At 41.3% G+C, this 6426-nt stretch overlaps 1 long non-coding RNA gene across 1 annotated transcript; it reads left to right on the top strand.

Moving 5' to 3' along the window:
- Positions 1-2217: 2217 nt before the first annotated feature.
- On the top strand, positions 2218-6098 carry LOC141561622 (uncharacterized). Its single transcript, XR_012488095.1, has 3 exons — positions 2218-2552; positions 3423-3497; positions 4908-6098. It is a non-coding gene; the product is annotated as an uncharacterized LOC141561622 (long non-coding RNA).
- The last annotated feature ends 328 nt before the right edge of the window (positions 6099-6426 follow it).

Genomic DNA, 6426 nt, shown 5'->3' with positions numbered 1-6426 from the left:
GGTTGAGGAATTCCCTTCCCAAATCTAGGTAGGGCAGAGCAAAGCTGAGACATCAGGTGTCCCCCTCTTGCAAATTGGTGTTTTCCCCAAGATGAAAAAATTGAAAACAGGACTTGGGAGCAGAAGCAGAAACAAAATAAAACCCTGGTCTCTAGTGGATTGGCCATTGAGGAATTGCCATTTGCCTAGACTCTAATTATAGCTTCCCCATGTCTTTTCCCCTTCCTCTACCCTATCCTCTCACTTTCCTCATCTATAAAATGGGAGCAATTTTATCCATCACAAGGTTTTGTATTGAATTGAGATTGAGGAAGATATGTAAACATATGTAAAGTACTTTCCTAGTCTTTAAGCTCTAACTGCTAATATTAGTATAGTTACTTTTTTTCCCCTGAGGCAATTGGGGTTAAATGACTTGCCCAGGGTCACACAGCTAGGAAGTATTAAGTGTCAGGTCCTCCTGATTTCAGGGCTGATGCTCTATCCACTGCACTACCTAACTGCCCCCTATGGTTACATTTTATAAACAATAATATGATTGTGAATATCATTAGTAATAACAATAATTTAATAATTATTATTTATAATTATACTAATTAATAATAACAATAAAGATAGCATTTATATAATGTTTACTATGTACCAGGCACTATACTAAGCACTTTATAAACATTATTTCATTTGATCCCAATAACAACTCTGGGAAGGGGGTGCTATTATTAGTCCCTTTTTACAGTTGACAAAACTGAGGCAGGCAAAGCGACTTTGCCAGGCTCACCCAGCTTGTTTTGAACTCGTCTTCCTGATTCCTGATTTAAGTGCTATCAAACTGCCTCACTCCCAGAATAATGTTCTTTATGATTAAATCTGGTCATGTTATGAACTAATGCTAAGTGAAGTGAGCAGAACTAAGAGAGCACAGTACACAGAAACAAGAAGAATAGATGATGATCAGCTGTGATGGACTTGGCTCTTCTCAACAATGAGGTGATTCAAGGCAGTTCCAATAACCTTGGGATGGAGAGATCCATCTGCGTGCAGAGAGAGAACCTTGGAGACTGAATGTGGATCACAACACTGTGTTTTCATCTTTGTTGTTGTTTGTTTGCTTGGTGTTTTTTCCCTCTCTCAGGTTTTTTCCCTTTTGATCTAATTTTTTTTTGTGCCACATGATAAGCATGGAAATAGCTTTAGAAGAAGAGCATATGTTTAACCTACATCAGATTGCTTGCTATCTTGAAGGAAAGAAGGGGGAAGAGAAGAAAAAATTGGAACATGAGGTTTGCAAAGGTGAATGTTGAAATTTGCAAAAATAAAATACTGTTAGATTATATACTCAGCTTTTCAGCCTCTATGTCTCTGGTCTACAGGTCTCAGGAATCATTGGCCTGATCTATCAGATACTCAGAAAAAGTTACTTTAGCAAGCTTGGACAGCATCCCAGTCTAGATTGGATAGAATTATTTTATTCATCCTTTTTATTATCTGATGCTCTATCTTTGATATTTCTGCATTCTTCTCTCTGTCCTTCCAATGGAGAATAACCAAACTATCCACACTTTCTAATCCTGTGGACTCTTGCCCAAGTCATTCCACAAGTCCTTAATGAGGGTCTCCTCAGCAAGCTTGGGATATTCCTCTATAATCTCTTGATATGATACAATTCCTAGCTGCTGACTTGGGAAGGGGAAGGGGAAGGGAATATGCATTTATTATGCTCCTACTGCGTGAAATATTTTATAAATATTGTGATCTGATCCTCACAACTCTGAAAGGTAGGTACTATTAATATTTCCATTTTTTTAGATGAGGAAAGTGACTTGTCCAGTCTCAGCTAGTAAGTGTCTAAGGCAGGATTTGAATTCAAGTCTTCCGGACTCCTAGATGAGGCTGGGGTGGGCTAGCCAGAAAAAGGTAGAGGAGAAATAAGGAGAATACATTCTCCTTTGAAGGGCCAAAAGAATGAGAAAGTCCTGACTCTCCATCAACAAACCCAGTTTTATTTTGTCTCTACCTCTGCCCCCTATTTCTTGAAGTTCCATTTTCAATTTCCTCCTTCATACAATAGGCTTACGAGCGAGGGAGACCAGATCTCTCAGCTTTGGCCTGCCCTACCCAGAGTTGGGAGGGGGCTTCCTCATTCCACTTGCAGGTGGATCCCAGGACCAATACTTAATCTATGAGCTGTGAACCACTAAAGCCTCTTCCTCAGGCTAACCTCCATCTCTCCTCCCAATCTCTATTTCCTTTTTTCTGTAACCACATAAATCACAAATAGATCAGACACCTGCAAGTTAGTTGTAGATAAGGCTTTAAGGCCAGGAAAAGTTTTGCTCCAATCCTCCACCCTTTGTTAACCCTGCCGGAAGATCCCTTTACCAGGAGGATTTCCAGCCTTGGGAGTCTTAGGGGCTGAATTCTGCATTTTCCTCCTCCTGGTAACTTCAAGATTCCTGCTCCTTTTCCATCACGGTCTTTATTTAGAAAAGACCCTGGGGATGCTGGTTTGGGTCTATGTCTCCTGCGCCCAAAAATGTAGGAAGGACTCTAAGGTAAGTAGCTAGCCAAGGAAATGAATCTGACACTCACTAAGAATTGGAGAAGAAACAACTTGCAAGAAACAGCTGTAAGAGAACATTCTGCCTGCAGTCAGGAAGACCTGAGTTCAAATGCTGGCCAGATATTTGTGGTAGACATTTTATTAGATATTGTTTATTATTTTTATTACTCCTATGCCAAGAGAATAGTATAGCCAAGTACGTTTTATCCATTCTGATGGGGAGTCGATTCCATTATACCAAGGTCATTTGACTAGGGCTCATTGAAATATTGAAAGTTTAGGGAAGAGGTGGGGGCTGAAAAGTTGGTTCTGATCCCCCATCCCCTAGGCAGCAAGTTGACTCAGCCCCCCAAGAGAGGCACAATTGGGGAAAGGTTGTTCCCTATTTAAATCTGAGATAAGAACTCAACATTTTTCCAGCACTTCTCAGTGGAAGAGGCTCTGTGAGTGGGGATTTGCACAATTATGATCCTTCCTGCTGAATAGGACTAGGTTATTTGTAGAGGATCGAAGTCAATGGGGAAACTCTGGGTGAGGTGTAAGACTCTTCAGCCCAGAGGGAACCTGCTAATAACAATGTCTGGGTTGGCTCCCCATCTCCTCTAAGGGCTCTCTGCCTTCCTGAGAAGTCAGAGGGCAGTGACAATCTGTGTTGAGATTGAAGCAGAGTGATAGTGATGAGGTTTGGGGTCCCCCTTTCCTTTCCCTCATTAATACCAGGGGAAAGAGTGATATCAGGTGGCAAACTACGTACAATAGCAAGTTGTTTATGTGGTTACACGTGCGCAGTGTTGCTTTTGTTACATTATAAAAAGAGGAAAGTCCTTGAAATAAGTGGACTCCATTTTTCCACCATCCTCAGGAGTCCCACCTCATCGCTTCACCTCTAGGAAGGTATATCTTAATCACCCTGGTGTGGCATCTCTAGAAAGCAACGGTAAGTTTTGTCACCCCAAGTTGGGGGCTCTAGAAAGCATAATATTTTAATCACCCCGGTGTGAGGGCTCTAGAAAGCACAGTACATTTTGTCACCCCAACTTGGGGGCTCTAGAAAGCAGGACACAACATTTGGCGCCCAACATGGGGCTCTAGGTAAAATCCTATACAAATCAGCTCTACTGATGTGATCCATTAGGGGAGTTCAGTGGAGAAGTCCCTGTGACCTAGAATAGGGTAAGTATAGAAATAGGCAAGCAGGAAGAATAGGTAAGGGCTAATTTAGTCACTTTTGTTTTTCAACCAAAACGAGGCAAATACTAAGAAAAAAGCCTCCCCCCTAAGGGAAGTATGAAGCAGGCTTAGTTAGTTTAGCAGAGAAGCAAGTTTGTTGGTAACTCAGAAGCAGATCACTGGGTTCTCAGATACTCTGGAGTACATGTCTCTCTTGCTTTGTAAGAAGGAGAGTTTGGAGCCAGAGATGTGGAAGGTAGTGGGAAAACAATAAACTGATAGAATGAAGTAAGGAATACCACAAATTTTAAAAAGAGGAAAGATTTTAACTTGGGCAGCCAGACAAGGAAGTATGAGGAGAAAAACAGTTGAGAGTTGGTGCCCGTAGCCATGGAGGATAGAGCTTGTAGGGTGGAGCTAAGGAAGTTGTTTTTACCATTTTATTGATTTATTTTGCTTGTTACTGCCCTAGGGCATGGCCATTTGGGCAAAAAGAGAGTTAAGTATTTTAAGTACTATTGCCTGTTGGGCAGAAAGGGAATGAAGTTCTTTAAGTACTGAGGAGCTTGCTTTTCACCTTTAAAGCTTATTTTCAATTCTGCCTACTCCTGAGCATTCACCCTCAGGGTATTCCCCATATCCTGACCCTACCCCCTCAACTCCACCTCCAAGGCCGGGAAGAGGAATGGGAGGTGCAGTGACACCATCAGCAACTGCAGCTGAACTTGGTGCTGCCCCTTAGGGATGGAGGTTTGGGAATGGAGCAGGGGATTTTGCTCCTTTTTTTAGTGTTGTTTGTTTTTCTTTTTTTAAAGAAGGTTCCCCATCTATCTATGAGAAGAGACATCTTACAATAGTTAGGATACAATTAAGTATGGCTCTTTAGGCAGGGCTGCTGTAGAAGGCCTGCCAGCACTTTCACCTGTTCCCATTCAATGGAAAATTAATACACCAATGTGGGTGGAACAGAGTTCCTTAATCAATAAAAAAATTCAGGCCTACTGATAAAAACTCCTGAAATGCAATTTAGTAATATTTATCCAGATTTTGACTCCCAACAATAGAATCCAGGATCAAGACACTCCTACAAAAATAAAAGAGAGGGTAAGCCACAGATAACCCTAGAGAACTTCTAAATTTAACTTTATGGATTAATTTTTTTTTTTTTTTTACAAAGATGCACTGGCTCCAGCAGACAGGTTTTATAATCCGCCGAAAGGGTAGTGTCTAGTGCGAGCAGTTCCACTATCTTTAAATAGGTGATGTGGAGAGATCCAGAAAGTGGTGAGTAGAAGGGACCATATAGGTTAACTGCTTGGGGGAGAGGGTTTGCTTGTATCTCAACAGATGGAGAAGAAACCTGATAAGTGCCAATGACCCATATCCTCCTTGTCCATCAGAGAGGGATGGAAAGGGAGAAGACCCTCGAAGAAAAGAAGACCCAGGAGGTATCAGGTGGTTCCATCATTGACTGTGCCCACCATTGAAAGAGCCTGGCAGTTAGCCCTTTGTGTACTTATGAACAGCAAAAATAATTCTCAATAAGACTGATGCAGGACTTCAAAATCTGCAGGAATTATTGGACTCCCTGAGACATGAAGTGATGGACAATAATATCTTTTGGACTATTGGACTGAAGGACGTGTATGTGTGGTTGTGAATTGATAGTTATTTTTTACACCTTCCTTCTGGGACTCATGGAAATCTTTATAGTATTTTGTTTATTCATATTCTTTATTACATTACTACTTGCTTTTGTGATGTTACAACTTGCCTGTGTGCTTCCTCCCTTGGTAATGGATTTAACCACTGGTATATACCTGCTTCAATTAAAACAAAAAAAAGGGAGAGATGTAGAGGGCCACAGTCAATGGAGAAACTTCAGCCCAGAGGGAGCCTGCTGACAATGTCTGGTTTGGCTCCCCATCTCGCCTAAGGGCTCTCAGCCTTCTTGAGAAGTCAGGGGGCAGTGACAGCCTGTGTGGTGATTGAAGCAGAGTAATACCAGGTGGCAAACTACATACAATAGCAAGTTGTTTATGTGGTCCCACATACACAGTATTGTTTCTGTTACATTATAAAAAGGGGGAAGTCCTTGAAATAAATGGACTCCATTTTCACACCATGCTTGGGAGTCCTGCCTCATCACTTCTCCACTAGGAAGGTATATTTTAATCACCCTGTCGTGGAGGCTTTAGAAAGCACAGTGTGTTTTGTCATCCCAACTTGGGGGCTCTAGAAAGCAGGACGCAACAGTTAGTAGTTAAACCTATAACTCATATGCAGATTCTAAGATCATAGATTTAAAACTAGAAAGGGTCTCAGAGACCATCAAGTCCTATACCTCATTTTGCAGATGAGAAAACTGAGGCACAGAGAGGTTAAGGGACATGGCCCGAGAGTCACAGAACTAGTAAATGTCAGAGGTAAGATTTGTCAGACCTTCTGACTCCTAATGTAATATTCTTGCCATTGTCCCTCATTGAATATCAGTTTCCTTGTATGTTAGATGAAAGGATTACTTAACTCAGTCAGATCTCTGAGGTCCTTTTCAGGTCTTAGTGCTAATAATGGCTCAGATTTATATAGTGCTTTAAGGTTTGCAGAATGCTTTTCATTCATTTGATCTTCATAACAGTCTTAGGAGATATGTACTATTATCATTCCCATTTAATAGATGGAAAAAACTGAGGCTC

Source organism: Sminthopsis crassicaudata, chromosome 3 (assembly GCF_048593235.1).
Source record: "Sminthopsis crassicaudata isolate SCR6 chromosome 3, ASM4859323v1, whole genome shotgun sequence".
NCBI classification, from domain to species: Eukaryota; Metazoa; Chordata; class Mammalia; order Dasyuromorphia; family Dasyuridae; genus Sminthopsis; species Sminthopsis crassicaudata.
Note: the sequence above shows the minus strand (reverse complement) of the source record. Positions and strands in the feature narration are given on the sequence as shown.